The sequence below is a fragment of the Odocoileus virginianus genome, chromosome 21 (assembly GCF_023699985.2).
Source record: "Odocoileus virginianus isolate 20LAN1187 ecotype Illinois chromosome 21, Ovbor_1.2, whole genome shotgun sequence".
Taxonomy (NCBI): Eukaryota; Metazoa; Chordata; class Mammalia; order Artiodactyla; family Cervidae; genus Odocoileus; species Odocoileus virginianus.
The window spans coordinates 30,563,458-30,583,049 of record NC_069694.1 but is presented as its reverse complement, the minus strand read 5'-3'; the positions used below and the strand labels follow the sequence as shown (position 1 = coordinate 30,583,049).

The window sequence follows — 19,592 nt, the reverse complement described above, 5'->3', positions numbered from 1 at the left end:
TTTAAGGAATCTCCATACCGTTTTCCATAGTAGCTGTATCAATTTACATTCCCACCAATAGTGCAAGAGTGTTCCCTTTTCTCCACACCCTCCCCAGCATTAATTGTTTGTAGACTTTTTGATGAGGGCCATTCTGACTGGGATGAGGTGATATTTCATTGTAGTTTTGATTTGCATTTCTCTAATAATGAGTGAGGTTGAACATCTTTTCATGTGGTTGTTAGCCATCTGTGTCTTCTTTAGAGAAAGTCTTTTTGGGTCTTTTCCAACTTTTTGATTGGGTTGTTTGTTTTTCTGGTACTGAGTTGTATGAGTTGCTTGTATATTTTGGAAATGAATCCTTTTTCAGTTGTTTCATTTGCCATTATTTTCTCCCACTTTGAGGGTTGTCTTTTCACCTTGCTTATAGTTTCCTTTGCCTTGCAAAAGCTTTTAAGTTTAATCAGGTCCCACTTGTTTACTTTTGTTTTTATTTCCGTTACTCTAGGAGGTGGGTCATAGAGGATCTTGCTTTGTTTATGTCATCGAATGCTCTGCCTATGTTTTCCTCTAAGAGTTTTATAGTTTCTGGTCTTGCATTTGGGTCATTAATCCATTTTGAGTTTATCTTTGTGTATGGTGTTAGGAAGTGTTCTAATTTCATTCTTTTACGTGAAGCTGTCTACTTTCCCCAGCACCATTTATTGAAGAGGCTGTCTTTGCCCCATTGTATATTATTGCCTCCTTTGTCAAAAATACCCATGGGTGCATGGGTTTATTTCTGGAATTCCCAGCTTTTTCCATTGGTCTATATTTCTGTTTTTGTGCCAGAACCATACTGTCTTGATGACTGTAGCTTTGTAGTATAACCTAAAGTCAGGAAGCTCGATTCCTCCAGCTCCACTCTTCTTTCTCAAGACTGCTTTGGCTATTCAGGGTCTTTTGTGTTTCCATTTGAATTGTGAAATTTTTTGTTCTAGTTATGTGAAAAATGCCATTGGTTATTTGATAAGGATTGCATTGAATGTGCAGATTGCATTTGGCAGTATAGTCATTATCGCAACATTGATTCTTCCTACCCAGGAACACAGACTATCTCTCCATCTCTTTATGTCATCTTTGATTTCTTTCATTAGTGTCATAATTATCTGTGTACAGTTCTTTTGTCTCCTTAGGTAAGTTTATTCCTAGATATTTAATTCTTTTCACTGCAATGGTGATTAGGATTGATTCCTTAGTTGCTCTGATTTTTCATTGTTAGGATATAGAAATGCAAGTGATTTCTGTGTATTGATTTTATATCCTGCAAATTTGCTAAATCCACTGATTAGCTCTAGCAATTTTCTGATACCATCTTTAGGGTTTTCTATGTACAGTATCATGTCATCTGAAAACAGTTAGAGCTTTACTTCTTCTTTTCCAATTTGGATTCCTTTTATTTCTCTTTCTTCTCTGATTGCTGTAGCTAGGACTTCCAGAATTATGTTGAATAATAGTGGTCAAAGTGGACAACCTTGTCTTGCTCCTGATCTTAGGGGGAATGCTTTCAGTTTTTCACCATTGAGAATAATGTTTGCTGTAGGCTTATCATATATGGCCTTTACTATGTTGAGGTAGGTTCCTTTTATGCCCATTTTTTGAAGAGTTTTAATCATAAATAGGTGTTGAATTTTGTTAAAGGCTTTTTCTGCATCTATTGAGATGATCATATGTTTTTATCTTTCAATTTGTTAATATGGTGTATCACATTGATTGATTTCCATATATTGAAGAATCCTTGCATCCCTGGAATAAACCCAACTTAATCATGGTGTATGAGCTTTTTGATGTGTTGCTGAATCCTGTTTGCTAAAATTTTGTTGAAGATTTTTGCATCTACGTTCATCACTGATATTGGTCTGTAGTTTTCTTTTTTTGTCTCGTCTTTGTCTAGTTTTGCTATCAGGGTGATGGTGGCATCATAGAATGAGTTTGGAAGTGTTCCTTCCTTTGCAAGTTTTAAAAGAGTTTTAGGAGGATAGGCATTATCTTTACTATTTTATATGTAACATTTTGTGTCTCTTGGCACATGTCACAGTGTGCAACGAATATATTTAACTACATGATAACTTACGATGCTTTCTGATTTTCACCTGTATATTTTAAGGATTAAAATAGGACGTAACTAGATGGCTTCCTCAATAACAGGAGACTAGAACGTCAGGTGGGAATGAATTGTAGTCACTAAAGGAAATCAATGTAAAAATGTGGTCTGCAGTCTCTAGCTTATTACCACAAATGGTTTCACTTCAAGTGAATAATTAACTTTCACTTGGAGGAAAATGAAGCTTATGTGGAATGTTTAAAATCCCCTCTTAATAAAACATGATAGAGTAATACTTGTTGAATTTCAAAAGGTAAAAATTTTATTTTTTCAGATTGATTCATATAAGGGGAATGTAAATAATTCTAAAACTAAAAATATAGGGTAACTTACAATGCATAACTTCTAAAAATTATTATCCAGAATCTGAAAATCTAAACAAAAGCTTAGAAAATTTTATTACCACAGTCTTAAAAGATTTATTAAAAATCACAGATTTAGTATTTCAAGTCAAATGTATTTAATATTTTGAAGATTATTTGTAAAGCTATAACAAATACTCTAAAATGAATCATCTATTAACTTCCTATTTCTCTATTATCTTTTTCTCATCATTATACAATATTTTAAAATATCAAATCATTTGGCATGAGGGGTGAAATATTGTGATTTATAATATATTTACATATTATGCATAACATCTCCTGGAGGAGGGCATAGCAACCCACTCTAGTATTCGTGCTAGAGAATCCCATGGACAGAGGAGCCTGGCAGGCTACAGTCCATAGGTTCACAAAGAGTCAAATATGACTGAAGTGACTTAGTACACATTTACATGTATAATACTACCAATAAATACAAGACTATTAAAAGGTAGGAGAAACACATGCAGAATATCTACAGGAAAAAAAAAAACTTTGATTTATCTTGGGGTTATAGTTATGAAAACTTTCTCTAATTTTTTCTTCTAAACAAAATAATATATGTTATGCCTGTGCCTTTTTTTTTTTTTAACATTCAGAAAGGTTAAGATGGACACTTTAATCTACATGGTTACAAGTTCACAAAATGTCATCTGGCTTTTCTTTTACATGTTTTCAACCAGGTAAAACTTTAACAGTGTTTGATTTCAGAGAATTTTTTTTTAATCACTATTGAGAAAGACACCAGACATGTGGGTAAAAACTGGACACTGTGACAAAGGAAGGGGGTTTAAGGACCTTCCACACTAGGAGCCAGAACACACCATGCGTCACCACGCTGGGCCCCAAATGCCATGAGGACAGAGCTCCTTAGGTTTGGACCTCGCCCTGTATCTGGCTACTGATTCATATCCTGTAATACCCTTTTTAGTAGACTGGTAATCTAGTGACTAAACAGGTTTTCCTGAATTCCATGAGTTGTTCTAGGAAATTAATTGAACCCACGGAGAGTGTGTCATAGCCTGTGTATATATATGTATATGACATATATATATATATATATATATATAAATATACACACACACACACACATACATACAACATATACAGTGTGTTACAGCCTGTCAGTCAGAAGTACAAGTAAAACCTGGACTTCCCATTGGTATCTTGAGCTAAATGGGAAATATTGGAACCTCCAATTTGTAGCCAGACTGTCAGAAACACAAGTAACAACCCCAGTTTGCAACTGGCACCTGAAGTAGATGGTAGTCTTGTGGGTATGAACTCTTTAGCTATGGCAACTGATTTTATTCTTGTGGGAATGAGCTCTTTAGTTATGGCAACTGATTCTATTCTGGGGTCTAAAATGGCTTGGTGTTGTATGGGAAACTGTCCACTTTATACACACACTGCAAGTGATTCTCAGAGCACTAAAAGGAAGAAAACCATTTAATTTGCAAAAAAAGGCCCTGATGTCTAAATTAAAAAATAATAATTTTGTATATACTATCTAAGCAGTTTTAAGGAATAAAGAATAAATCATATTTCTGTGTATCCATGGAAGAACTATTTAATAGGAATCATTTAATTTTACAAATTCAATAAGAAATATTTTACAAACCCCCAGGGCAAATGTAATTTCTCCTCAGTGAACTTTTTTCAGGAACTTTTTCCTTTTCAAAACAAGAACTGTAGAGAATACTAGTCTCAATGGACAAGCTAAAAAATTGTAGCTGGCAAATTTGTACAAAAGGGTTTTAGGAAATAAATTGTGTTGCCCTTAGTTTTAATCACTGTTTTTCTTGCCTACTGCAAATCTGTATTATATATTAGGTAACTGTCTAGTTTAACATAATTTCCCTAATTCTCTAGGTTGTAATTATCAACTCTGCTCTTCAATGCTACATCAAATATTTGTGATAGTTTTTGCATTTTGCTGGAGGTATTGAAAGACAGCTTTTATTAATCAAGAATGCTTCAGGACTCCAATACTCCACTCCTCTTAAGATCCCCACTACAGTGAATACATTTATTCCCTCTCTGAATCCTCCTGCCTCTTATCTTTTTTTCTCTTTCTGTTCAATGTATGTTAAAAGAAAAAAAATGCAAATCTCAGGCAGAGCATTTAGAAAGATGATTTAAATTCTCTCACTCTAACTTGCTTCTCCTACAAATTGAAGAAATAAATCCTTCTCAAATGGCTATTCTGAGGAAAGCACAATGCTTGTACTAAGCACAATGCTTAGTACAAAATAGAGGATTAATAAATAGTACTTGGATCATTTCCCTATGTGGTTAAATCTTCCAATATAGCAATTTTATCTGCATATCTGGCCACTTTCCCTAAGGATGTTCTCCACATGACAGCAAATTTGGAAGAGGCTTCCAAAGGCCCTTCTTTAACAGTATTCTCTTACCTACCACTACCTTTCCCAATTGCTTTCTTTCCCCAAACTATTGCGTTATAGAATATTGCTTTAAAACAAAAGCTTTTTTAAGAGAGTAGGATCACCTGGGATTTAACATGTGGATTTTAACATAAATGAAATTTTGTATTTGCATCCTAGAAAATGCTTCAAACTATCTTACAACTAACCAGGATATATTGACCATAAAATGTATTTGAATAGATTCAGAATACAAGGTTTAAAAAAAAAGAACTTGTCACTCCAGTCTGATAATTTTAATTTATTTGAATGTAATTTATTTAATAAGATAGTGAAACACTTTTCTATAACAGATCCTTATAAACTGTTTGAGAAAGCAGAGGAGACACCTAATCACATTTCTGTTCCTGAATTTCAGACATGGTGATTTTGCCTGAGTATCACTTCCAAAATTGGTGACAACATGGGAAAGAATTTAATGGACACAAAGAATACCAATGTTCTTGACTTTGAAGTTTTGGAGGTCTCTTTGAAATCTAGACTCATGACTATTACAGGGATTATCAAATATTTGAGATTCGTTAATCCTAGTATGATGGTTTTCTAATCTTTCTCATTTATAAGGAACTGATAACTGGTGTGCATTATCAAAACAGACCATATTTTATAAGCTTACAGTCATCAGTGTAATAAATTGACTATTTTAAAAAAGAATAAATTTCACTAGTTATATTCTAAAATTTTAGAAATTAAGACATGGAGAAAATAAATAACTTGTAGGAAATCATTCAAAAGAACAAGAACAAAATCTCAAATTTCTCGAATCATGTAAGGTAGTGAACATATAAGAATATATACAATACACACCTGTACCCATGCATGTTTAAAAAAGGAATAAGAAATTAGGAATTAAAAAAGTTTTACATTTTATTTATTTTATTTTAATGTATCCCCATTACTTCTATTCATGTCAAACAGGGACTGAAGTGGCAAAAAAGATCTAAAGTAGTAACAGTAAAATTTTAAAAATAAATAAATGTGAGAAAAAAGTGAAAGCAACTAAGAAGAGAAGGAAAAGAAAAAGTGAGAAAGATGAAGGGAGGGAGAAATGAGAGAGAGATAAAAGAGAAAGCTTGGTTAAATTTTATTAATAATTTTAAAGGCCAAGGAATCTCCTTGCCTATAATTCAACATTTGGAACATGGTAGAGTTCTATGATGGGAGTTAGAAGGGCTTTATAAGCAAACATCAGTCAGTTCAGTTCAGTCGCTCAGTCTTATCCGACTCTTTGTGACCCCATGAGCTGTAGCATGACATAGTCTATAACTGGTTACTAACCAGAGAAAAATAACATAAATAATTGCCTTCATCTAGTAACCAGGACATTTACTTGTGAATATCTTTTGCTTCTCCTTCCCCAACTCCCTCTCTTCTTCCTTATCTTCCTCTGTCTCCAGCTTTACTTTGCCTCTCTCTCTCTCCTATGTGTATATGCAATATTTTTATTGAATTATTACTTACTTGAATATAAGTTGTAGATTGTCATTGTTCAGTCAGTCATGTCCGACTCTTTGTGACACCACGGACTGCAGCACACCAGACTTCCCTGTCCTTCACTATTTCCTGGATGGAGCTTGCTCAAACTCATGTCCATTGAGTCAGTGATGCCATCCAACAATCTCATCCTCTGTCATCCCCTCTCCTCCTGCTTTCAATCTTCAGGCAGATGCTTTACCATTTGAGCCACCAGGGAAGTCCTCAATCTTTCCCAGCATCACGGTTTTTCCTAATCGGTCAGCTCTTTGGATCAGGTGGCCAAAGTAGTGGAGCTTCAGCATCAGTCCTTCCAATGAATAGTCAGGACTAATTTCCTTTAGTATTGACTAGTTTGATCTCCTTGCAGTCCAAGAGACTCTCAAGAGTCTTCTCCAACACCACAGTTCAAAAGCATCAATTCTTCGGTGCTCAGCTTTCTTTATGGTCCAACTCTCACATCCATACATGACTACTGGAAAAACCACAGCCTTGACTATACAGACCTTTGTCGGCAAAGGTCTGCTTTTTAATATGCTGTCTAGGTTTCTCATAACTTTTCTTCCAAGGAACAAGCATCTTTTAATATCATGGCTGCAGACATTTTCCACAGTGATTTTGGAGCCCAAGAAAATACAAACATAAGTTTGAGCAAGTTCTGGGAGATGGTGAAGCACAGGGATGCCTGGCGTGCTGCAGTCCATGGGGTCACAAAGTGTCAGACACAACTGAACAACTGAACAAATTCTATGGTAAGGAAGAATTTTACCATCTCTTATTTGATAATTAATAGCTATTTTTATGTCAGTAGGGTCTCAAGAGTTTCTGTTTTATTCAATAAGCAACAATTTGTTCTATCAGTATTTATTTGTTGCTCAAAGTGTCTTAGATTTGCTCAGTGAAGATGCTTCAGGCTAGCCTATTTTTTTTTTTACAACCCTTCATCTTTTGAGTACTGGTTTGTAAAGCAGGCTTATGTGTAGACTCAACTTGGACTTTTGCTGCTCCACCCCTGAAACCAATCATTATTCCAAGAGCTCTGTGTCTTTCATATTCAAAATCTGGGTGCTTAGTGAAAACATTGTGTCTGGATGTCATTGCCTGCTGGCTCTCTCAAAAGACAAACCTAGGAAATATGTGTGTTTTTTTTTTCATAAGCACACACACACACACACACACACACACACACACACAAAAGACACCCATTTACATTAATTTTTTTCTCTCTATTAAAAATAGAAAGGTCATGTCAATGCCTTGAAGTCGAACCCAACATCATAGATGTCAACCTGCCCTCATTACTTCCATATTTGTAAATCTCTAACAGTGTGAAGTCAATGCCCATTATCATTAGTATAATTATTTGCTTGCACATTTACTGTGTAACCAACCTCAGACTCTTTTACCTGCGTTCTCACTCTATTGAGTCCTCAGGCCTACAGGTGATGATGACACCTCTTAAGTCCCGAATTCTCTTTGTTCCTTGCTTTTCTGATCTAACTTCAAAAGAATGGAAAGAAAAGAGAACAGAGGAAAGAGATTGAAAATGAAGAATAAAAGAGAACAAAATCAATTAATATTTTTCAAAGAAAAGAAAGGAGAATAGAAGATAAGAAAGAGGAAGAATGAGAGCAAAAACTGTCACTTGGATAACAATATCCAGGGCTCTTCAATCTTTTAAATACAATTTGAAAATTTGGAATTTAGTTTCAATATGCTAGTGAGTTTGTTTCAAACACACATGAAGCCTCAGCCCAATCAGGGCTAATCCCCAAGAAATAAAAACCTAAATTACATTAGGAAAAAAATTACTTCATTTTTCTTATTAATTGTTGACCTAGACTTTATACATTCTAAGAGTTAAGGAGTATTACGTCTCTAAAATGTCATATGTTTTAAGATTAGGAGTAGTATTTTTCCCCTTTTACATGTGAAATCATCTATCTCAAAGGTAACTACTTCCACAAAACTGTCCCAATATTCCAAGAAATGTTTAGATGCTGCTTTGAAATGAGCACCCAAATCTATGCTTTACCCCAAGAGAAGACATAAGTGTGACTGCCTATATTTGTTTGCTGCACTTGAGTGTGAACTCCTTGATAGCAGGGATGTTCATCTCATTCATTTTTATATTTTAACACTAACAGATGTCTTAGGGGAAAAAAAAAAAGTTGCTCAATAAACATCTACCCAGAGAATGAGCAGATGGATTCTTCAGACCTCATTCTATGTCAAGACAATTGTGAAATCAATCTGAAGTTACAAGGTGTTCTCCACTGCTATAATATTAGCATTTACATATCCTAGTGTCAGTTTCCTCATTTAGATTCAGCCCTGCATTGTGCACACGCTTACATTAATGCCCTCTCTGACCTTTTGTACATTATCAGAATTCTTATTCATCTTATATTTGTGTGGGTTTTTTATTGACTTCCTAAATTAATAAGCTATACACTAGTCACCCTTGAACTTCATTTTATTAAGCTACCAAGGTCATTTGAACTAAGCAAAATTCATTTCTCTAATAGAACAACAAACCAATTTGAACTTCTGTCACTTTTAAAAATGATAAATATACTCCTTACTCATTTCCCAGGTCTCTTTATAAGATAATTGAATGCACTGGGTTTCCATTTTGATAAAATCTGCAGTTGTTTGGAATTCTATATTCAGATGTACTGTGTGAAAAGCTTTGGTGTCTGTTATCTTTTAATCTTTAAAACAGCACACAAACTCGGTATTTTCATCTTCAATTTAAAGTTGAGATATATGAGCTAAGATATTCTCAATGATTTATCCAAAATCAACAGAGCCAGTAAGTGGCTGAATGGCTGCTCTGCCTCAGGGAATCAACTCTATATATCATGTGCCTTTCACTGTCCCACTTATCATTTCTCCAGTTTTTAAATTTTGAAATGTTTCAAACCTACTGAAAAGTTGGAAAACTTATTCAATGATGGTTGGTATACTCTTCATCTAGATTCACCAAGTTACCACTTGTTTTGTTTCATGCTCTTGTCTGATTTTCTTTCTCTCATGCTCTCTCTAGATGGATACAGACAGATACACACACACACTCAGACATTGTTTTTTAAGTAGTTGGATACTATGATACTTCATGCTTAAATAATTCAGTATGTATCTCTGAAGAACAAGGACATTATATGTTGTTTGCATACATACTACCTACATAATGTCCTTTCCACAAATAACCTGAATCAAACAATGAGGAAACTATCAGACAAAACCAGATATAGAAGTGTCCTATACAACACAATATAGGTAGAATCTTCAAAAATATTAATGTCACAAGACATCCAAAAAGAAGGAAGGACTATTTTAGATGAATGAAGATTAAAGTACCATGAAAACACTACACTTGATCTTAGCCAAAAGGCCGAGAAGCGATGAAAGTACCATGAAAATAAAATAGATGAATCTTAACTAGATCTTATGCTGAAAAAATAAAATAAAAAAAGCTATGAATGACATTTTAAGGACAGTCAGGAAAATGTGAATATAGGTGGCACATTGTACATGCGTGCATGCTTAGTCATGTCTGACACTTTCACAATCCCATGGATGGTAGCCTGCATCCATGGGATTTTCCAGGGAAGAATACTGGAGTGGTTTGTTATTTTCTCTTCCAGGGGATCTTTGTGATGACTCAGGGATAGAACCTGTGTCTCCTGCACTGGCAGGAAAATTCTTTACCACTGAACCAGCTGGGAAGCTTGGGTGGCATATTAGATGATGTTATTCCATTATTCACTCCATTGCTTATCAAAACCAAAGTAAGTATTTCTAAAGCACTTCTTTTTATAATATGTATCTCTAGATATTCAGATACAAAATAGAAAAGAATTGTATGTTCTTTTAATATACATACACACATACAAAGAGCCACAGGGATTATACATTTTTATTATTTTTGTGTATATAGTTTGTGAATGTCTATTTAATGTCTATTCGTGATGCATCAACCTTTTAGATAGATCAATGGAAAAAATGAGGTATATAAAATGTTTTAACAGATTGGTATGTCTAATAAAAAAGATAACCAAGAACAATTTAATTTCCCAAACTTTGTCATATGTTCAGATCTTTAACTAGTCATTACTTGTATTAGCAATTTATGTTAGACAATTGGTTATTTCCTTTCCGATAGTGGGTAAATAGTCAATTGCTTTTCTTGCTATATACAAGGTTTTTTGTCAGTTGTTCAGTCATATAACCAAGTAAGCCTTTGAAAGAATCAGTGAGGTGTTAGTTGAGACTATTAAACATCTCAAATTTATTTTCTCATAGTATTTTAGATACATATATTTGAATTATATAAAATATTTTACAACATAAATATGAGAGGTTGTATAAGACCCAAGAAAGGGAGAAAGGACACATAGGAAAACAGAGCAGATAACTATGATAAATCTTTAGGATTGACAAAAGCCTGTTCAGGTATAAAACAATTTCCTTTCTTATCTAGTCACACTGGGGAATATTATGAACTTCAGGTATAAATTGGACAGTCTATGAAAGTTCAAGTTGGAATATACTGTGAACGTTTTTAATGATACAGGAGAGATTTAAACAGTGATTCTTTTTGGCTGAATATTATGCATTTAAAATAAACAGAAACAAGCACCTTGAATTTTGTTATTTATAAAAAAAGCTCTCAAAATCTGCTGACACAGGACCTGATGATATCTTAAATCAATTGAAATTGAATTTAAAAATCACCAACAAAGCTACATCATCCCCTTTTATACCGTACTACTTGATTTTTCTTAAACAGGTATTCAAAAAAGTATGTTAGAACCTGAGAAGAGTTTATAAGAGCTCTCTTTATAATTGAAATTATCATTCCTAAAACATTTTTTGAACTGAATTTAAACAAGGATTAGAAAAAGATGGCATGTAAATAAAGAAAGTCACTTCAACGGGAAAATTTGATATCTAGAATTTTAAAGTTCCTAATAAATACAGTTTCTAGTTAAGTTCCTCAATGTAGATGAAAGAAAATGTACCCATCATTTTCTCAAGATGATGATCAGCATATTACTGTGCAATAGTATAGCCATTTTCCCTTACTTTACTCTTCTGTTTATCAGCTCAGTTAATGATATTGTTGAGTTTCTGTATTCAATCCTGGAGTTATCTCTTGTCTGTTTCCTCATTCCACCAGAGACCACTGGTGATGACTGTGCTTCATTTGAAATTCTTCTCATACCCATCCCTCTGCTCACTCTTCCTTTGTCTCTATAAATTTTTCCTTGTGCCTCATTGTTGCATCAACCTCCTATTATTTCTTTGTTACTTGTTTGTACACCCTCTAACTTATCCCATACTTCATCTCCAGAGTTCTTTAAAATACAGTTCTTATTTTGTTACTTCTCAGTCTGATTTAGGTGGTTACTATCCTTTCTCCAATTTCTTTCTTGCTATTACAAACCTGATTTTGTTCACACATCAGGTGGCTTCTTCTCTGGAGGAATCTAGGAACCATTCATCTAGGATGGTTCCATTCCTATATCACTGAACATTTTCCGAATAGACTGGTGGAAGGATTTATCCACTGACACAGGAGGAAGGGTCTACTGGGTGTAATTTCTAGGCAAAGTTTTTATAAAGAACATTAAAAAAAAATAAAACGCTTTAGCGTCTACCTTTGGACACAGTTGACTGTGAATAAGATACCTGAAATTAGTTCAGTTATATAGAAATAATTAGGGGAAAGAATTACAGAGAAGTGGAGGTGAACGGATGCTTTCACTGTATGATTCAATTCACTATTCTGAATCCACCTTATCTCTAGGCCTTCTTGCTATGTAAGCAAAGAAATGTTCCAGTTTTACTTTCAAATACTTGAAACACGAACACATCATACTTGCATCTCCTAACTCCCCCAACTAGGTGACTAGACTACAATTTTTTTTTTTTTTTTTAAGTAGGAGAGGCTTTGATTGGGCCGACAGTAAATTCAGGAAGGAACTGATAAAGTACTGACATTTAAATCTATTTAGTTTTGTGAAATGTAAAAATCTTTTTAAGTTGAAGGAGAGAGCAAAATTGAATATAAGAGCCTCACAAAATGAAGGAACCACTAAAGTTTATAAAAGAATATAATGGATTCGGTGTTTGTTATTGGCCTGACAGACAGGGGTTAAAGAGGCAGAAACAGAGGGGACTGATGGAGGAGAAAGCATGTGAGACTGGGTCAAAGCAGGTGTTAGTGGAGGAGGATGTCGAGCAGCATCCTCACGGCAGAGCCCAGATGATAGACTTGGCATAAGCGCTCAGTTTCACGTGGCAGAGCAGCCATAGGACTAACAGGATTAAACCTAGCACTTCACATTCTCTGGGGCCTGCCATAAATATTTTATCAGAGCACTTTCCAAAAGGACTAAGAGTTCAGGAATGTTGTAGTGCAATGGGAATTTGAGCATTTATGTTAATGTGACCTTATACGTGCCCAAAAGCAATATGATTTTTGACATCTGAGGCACATCAATATTCCATTGTATCTATAACAATACCTTTTACCTAGTAGGTGGAGAAGGAAATGGCAACCCACTCCAGTACTCTTGCCTAGAGAATTTTGTGGACAGAGGAGCCTGGTGGGCTGCTGTCCATGGGGTCGCATAGAGCCAGACATGACTGAAGGGACTTAACATGTATGCATGCATTGGAGAAGGAAATGCAACCCACTCCAGTATTCTTGCCTGGAGAATCCCAGGGACAGAGGAACCTGGTGGGCTGCTGTCTGTGGGGTTGCACAGAGTCAGACACGACTGAAGTGACTTAGCAGCAGCAGCAGCATACCTAGGAGGAGTGCAAGGACTTGACTGAACCAAGTACATTTATCTAATTCTTTGATTAACCAAGACCAGTCAGTACATCCCTTGGTCATCAGTCAGGAGACAGAATTACCCTGAGTTGGGAAATACTTTATTAACTTTGAGATAATTTTACAAATAAATACAATTGTAAAACACCTAATAAAAGCACTGACAGTTTTCTTTTTTTCCCAAGAGCAAAATATATAAAAGTTCGCAAAAAAGTAGCGAGGACATTCAAAATCTCCAAATTGTAGAAATTTTTAAAATTACCACACTGCAAATGCAAATTTGTGCCCACAACATTCTGCTGTCAAAAGAAAATTGATCTCTGTGTGAATGATAATACTTGAGCTCACGGCCTTTCTGAGGAAATGCACCTGCAGCAAATGACAAACAAGGGCAGGCCGATTATTTGACACATGGACAGGACGGTTACAGGAACCTGTTTTGAAATAGAAGGAGCACAGTCTCCTGAATAGTAAAACTGATTAAATTCACATTTTTTTTTTGGATATTTCAATTCTTTTTCATATACTGCTTGAATTTACTTTATCTATAAAATCCCCTTGGTAATTTCAGAGAGGAATCAGGAGGATTTGTATGTTATTTGCAGATTTCAATAGTGAAAGCACTGAGGCTTCCTGGCCAACCATGTCTCCCTGATTTTATGAGAGGACACAGGGTTCATCTTGCTGTTCTCTAGGGAATGATGGCAGCAGGGACTGAATCCATCACAAAGAGCTCTTTGCAAACTCAGGATAAATGGTCCTTGTCACAAGGCATCTTCCTAGACATTCTTGCCTTTGTGACTCTATTTTGCTCCTGAATAACAACAAAAATGTATCCTGAAAAATCTGTCTTGCTTTAAGTTTCTGCATACATGTGCCACATCTTCAATCTCAGATTTACTTTTCACTCTATTACTAATTGCATTGAGTCTTTACTGTGAAGTAGATAGAGCTACACAGTTAGTAACAAGGATAGCATAACTGATGATCCCAAACTTGTGACAGAATAGTTGCTTTTATCTCAACTGTCTGCAATCCTTATAAAAATTCATTCACAAATATATTCCTTTTCATATTGTGCATTCTATAAGTGAATACATGAAAAGTTAAAAGTACTTTATCATGCTAAATTATGACTATCACCTAAGGAATAAAATGACACCTATTTTGTCTTATTTTAGGGCCATGTAATTTCATGTTTGAAATCTTCCCTTCTTTTTTGATTATTTAGTTTACTCTATGGTATTAAGCCATAAAACCACATTTTGTGAAAAATATTTGGTAATGTGGGAACTGACAAAGGTTTGGACATTTTTATCATTGAAAATAGAAAAATACAAATGTTAGCCTATACTATATACAGATATAGAAAAACAAAAAATATGTAAAAAAAAATTACTGAAAGATGCACAGTGTGTTGGGGTTATGGCATGCTTCTCCACTTAAATTTCCTCTTCTAAATTTTCTTGTGTAAGTAAAAAAGGAAAACATGAGTAATCTCCTACTTGCTGGAGAGTTAACCGTTATCTTTGTATTTTAAATTTTACAGATTTATTTTATTCATTTTGTTTTTACATATTTCCTACCGTTATGACAGTAAAGTTTCATTACCTTTATTATTAGAAAAAAGTTATTTTAAAACACTATATATGAAAAATTTACTTTTAGATAGAAGCTATTCAGAGATCTCACTATGATTTATCTGTGGATTTTTTTCTATTATCAAAATAATGGATAGATATTAAGTGTCTATCTATTCAAATATTCTCTCAGTCTATTTACTATATAAAATGTGCGTGAAAGCAAAAGTTTTTTAGAAGACTACACATTTTATATATTCTGGGCTTAAACTTAGACTTTTATTAGGCCTCTTGTGATTTACTGAGGCACTGAATTTGAAGTAAGTAGCATGTAGAGATAGAAAGATAGTTCAAAGGAGGATAACAGAATCAGGTTAAATCATAAAAGAAGGCTTTTCTCTTGCTTAAGATATGTCAGTGAAAATTTTACAGTGGATCAAGGTTTGATGTCATAAAATGTAAATCCACCACAGAAAAAGACTGATTCTCACTTCATGATGCTTACCTTTATGCGCCTCTTCCCAACTCTGGTTACTGAGACTTAGGAAACCAACCATGAAAATCTGTTGATTCAATTGCTCATTCATACAAATTAAATGAGCATCTACCTCTATGGCAGATATTGTTCTAGGTGCTAAGATATTAAAATAAGGAAACGCACAGACACAGAGAACAGACTTGTGCTTACCAAGGGGGAGGGGAAGGTGGGGGATGGAGTAGGAGTTTGGGACAAGCAAATGCACAGTATGATATATAGAATGCATAAACAACAAGGTCCTATTGTATACCACAGGAAACTATATTCAATATCCTAGGATAAACTACAACGGAAAAGAATATGAAAAAGAATGTGTGTGTGTGTGTGTGTATATAACCGAAATACAGGGCTGTAAAGCAGAAATTAACATTGTAAATCAACTGTCCTTCAATACAAAGAATTAAAACAACAGTGACATGGTTCTTATATTCAAAGAGTTTATCAAATTGAGAACTGATCATGAGTTAATCAGGTATGTTTATGTATTCTATGTACCATGACCGAGACAAGACTAGCTCAGAGTGGGAGCACTAGGTCAGTCTGAGGGGGATGAGGGAGATGGTGATGCTTGCGTCAAGTCTTAAAGTGTTCCTCAGTGTTCCTCAGATGGAAAATGCCAATGGGGTGAGGAGGACATCTCTGTGTTTTGAACAGAGATGATAGCAGCATGTGTAAAGGCATGCAGGTAAGAGGAATTATGTATTCAGCTCGTAGGATGAGTTTCATAGGAAAATATGCATCCTTAATTTAATAAGCTAGACATAATTTTTAAGATAAGCAATGAAAGATTTCTTATGCCCTTATATTTATATTTTCATTTGCATTGATGTATCTCCCTTCTGAAGAGGATTAATGATAATATCTGAAAATTTTAAGGCAGCTAACACTCTACTACAGTTTAACAACATTTAGAATAAAAAATACATTAACAATATACAATGTGTGCATCAGGAAAGCATGCATAATTTTACTTTAGAGTAAGATAAATATATTTTAGTAACATATTCTAGCAATGAAATTCATAGGAGTCAAAGAAAAGACAGATGCCATCATTCAAAGCAACTCTGTTATTGCACTTAATCTGTGCCAGTGTGTTCTGCTCACAGTGAATATGAACTCTTTATAATGGCATATAATTATATAAACAAAAGAATGGACAGCAAAAAATATTGAGGCAATGCCAGTCCACTAGTTCTGGGTTTAATTAAATTAGGTTGACACTATATCAATGTTAGTTCCAAAATACTGACTGTAATTTCATTAATCTGTCTCAGTTACATACAGCCAATTTTAAGGTACTCTCCTTTTATAAATTGTTATAGTGACAAAATTAAACAACTGAATTTTAACTTTCTTCAACTAATACAGAAGCAACTGTAAGGGAACAGAATTAGGGATAATGTATAGCTATTCTGAAAAAAAGAAGCTATATCATACAATGCATCTAATTATAAGGAAATGGAGAGTTTAAGCAACTTCCCTAGATTCAAACTAGGATTTATGATATTAAAGACTACTTAGTAGATGCCTAGTCTGCGCCAGCCCTCATGTCAGACTCCAGATTTCCTGACTCCATTTTATAACATGTTAAATTAAATGACATGCCATAATTAGGTACAATGGTGATTATCTCATTTTATATTAAATAGCCCCCTTCACTTATAAAATGACTACACTCATGCAAAAACTCTGATTCCTAGAAAAGCATTTAAATTACAACAAAGAATTAAAGTATTTTGGAAAACAATTTACTGATTCTTTTGTATTTTTTATCACAAGTAATTTCCTGAGTGAAAAATGTTTTTATGTTGCAGCTCTGTAATGAATCTAACTAATCAAACTCCAAAGTGAGTAATGAGACAAATGTGAAATATTTAATGAAAACTAGATATTTGAGGGAAAATCAATTTGTTCATAAAATTCATGGGTATGTTCATTGGCTCAGATATAGTAAAAGAACAGAAATGAGATGTACTTGCCTTTCATAACATACCATTGAACAAACATGTCTATAGCACAATAAAGGTCCAGATATAATTTTTCCCACTGTTCTTCTAGTATTTATTCAATAGAGTAGAAATCTTCTGCCTTCTATGAGAATTTGGCAAAGTTCCATTAATTTTCTGCTCAAATTTAGAGAAAGTCATTTGAAGTAATGAAATAGCCTTGATTCAGAAATTAATATTTTTCATTATAAGATGTCAATCATAAAACTCTTAGAGAAAAACATAGGAAGAACACTGACATAAATCATAGCAAAATCTTTTCTGACCCACCTTCTAGAATAATGAAAATAAAAAGAAAAAATGGGATCTAATTAAACTTAAAAGCTTTTGCACAGCAAATAAAACTATAAATAAGATGAAAAGACAATACATCAGTGTGGGATGGTGGGGTGGGAGGGAGGACCTATAGGGAGGAGATATATGTATATGTATAGCTGAGTCACTTCATTGTAGAGCAGAAACTAAGAAAATACTTTAAAACAACTATATCCAAATTAAAAAATAAAAAATCAACACTACTACCTTCCTTCAAGGTAAGAATTGTCCTGTATCAGGACTCTATTCATCGACTGTAGGCTTTCAGGAGGGAAGGATATTATGGTCATATTTTCACTTTTTATATTAATAAATGCTCTTTCCTAATATGCTTAGTTAGGGGCAGGGACACAGAAAAATATTATTTGTCTTTGATCTTTTTGGTAATTAGTTAAAGGTACTGTTATCTCTTTGGAATATGAAAGCAAAAACTACCAAAGGAATATGACCCATGTTTACAGTGATGAGCTGTGGTTACCACTTGTTTCAGATTATATTTGATAGAGTTTCTCCTAGCTTTTGTTTTTTCCATCAGTTCAAAAATAGGAATCTTTTGAGAATCATGTTTAATTGATAGAAAACATTTTTTATATTTCCATATGATTTTTCAAGTTGTACATTACTAAGGCACCAAAATATGTGGAAAATTCAGAAAAAATGCCAAGCTGCTGAAATATGTTAGACATTAATAATGAATTGTAAATCTTCAGGAAATGTTGATCACTAAGCTCAACAAATGAGGGCCAGTAGTAAATTACCTTGGTGCCCCCCCACCAGCCCCCAGATTGCTCTGTGATAAAGAATCTGCCCACAGTACACGAGACACAGGGGACATAGGTTCAATCCCTGGGTCAGGAAGATGACTAGAAGGAGAAAATGGCAACCCACTCCAGTACTCTTGCCTGGAAAATTCCATGGTGAGGAGCCTGGAGGACAACAGTTTGTGGGGTTTTCAAAGAATTGAACTTGGTTGAGCCTGAACATTAGTAAACTACCTTGTTTGGTCAACAATTACTTCTGTATCTATGAGTCTGCAAAGTTAATAGAGCACAGGTTAAGACTTAGTGATAGTATCAAGGAGTCCATTAGTATTCACTACTGACTTTTTAAAATCCAAATCTTAACCAATCAGGATCCATTTGTACAATAACTTATAAAGACATGCACATATTCCTGAAATAGAACTAGGCCCTCAGAATCCAATTCCATTCCATGTAACAAAGTAGAATATATTTATAAAATATTTTAACAAATAATTTCAAAATTAAAAAATAATTTTGGGGGATAAGCAAACCACACAATTATTTCTTCTTCAATCTCTCTGAAATAGGTGAGACTTTTTTGACCAAAATGATCTTTCACATGTAAAATGGATTGGCATGATAAGCATCATATATGTAATGAATCATTTTGTTTTTTTGTATGTTGACTTGATTTTTTAAAAATTTTATTACAGTATAGTTAATTTACAATATTGTGCTAGTTTCAGATGCACAGCCAAGTGAATCAGCTAGATATATATGACAAAATTAGAAATTATTTATAGATGTCAGAATAAATCAACTAGATATTATTTTACGGAAGATAGCCTTAAATTATTTTAGGGAAGATATACTTAATTTCCATATAAGGCTCTCCAATATTTTAGAGTAGAAAGGATAATCCATATTTAATGAGAGAAAACATATAGGAATACATCAAGATTATAAAAAGCTAGGAATAAAAGTAAATAATATTTTCATTTTTATAGCTTTAAATATATATTAAGCAGAAACAGTTATACAAATATTTTAGTTTTCTCTAAAAGTAAGTTTGGGAACATTTCAAACTTCAAATATAGCTGCTTCTAGGAGGTAAAATACAAATGCATATATGTAATAAGTCTATGTTCTATCCTGAAAG

General features: G+C 34.0%; 1 protein-coding gene and 1 pseudogene across 4 annotated transcripts in view; both read right to left on the bottom strand.

The window, feature by feature from the left end:
* CCSER1 (coiled-coil serine rich protein 1) overlaps nucleotides 1–19,592 on the bottom strand; it is a 1,366,600-nt gene that overhangs the window by 390,954 nt on the left and 956,054 nt on the right. The gene's annotated exons all lie outside the window — the stretch shown is intronic.
* LOC139030279 (U2 spliceosomal RNA) lies at nucleotides 9,659–9,813 on the bottom strand (annotated as a pseudogene).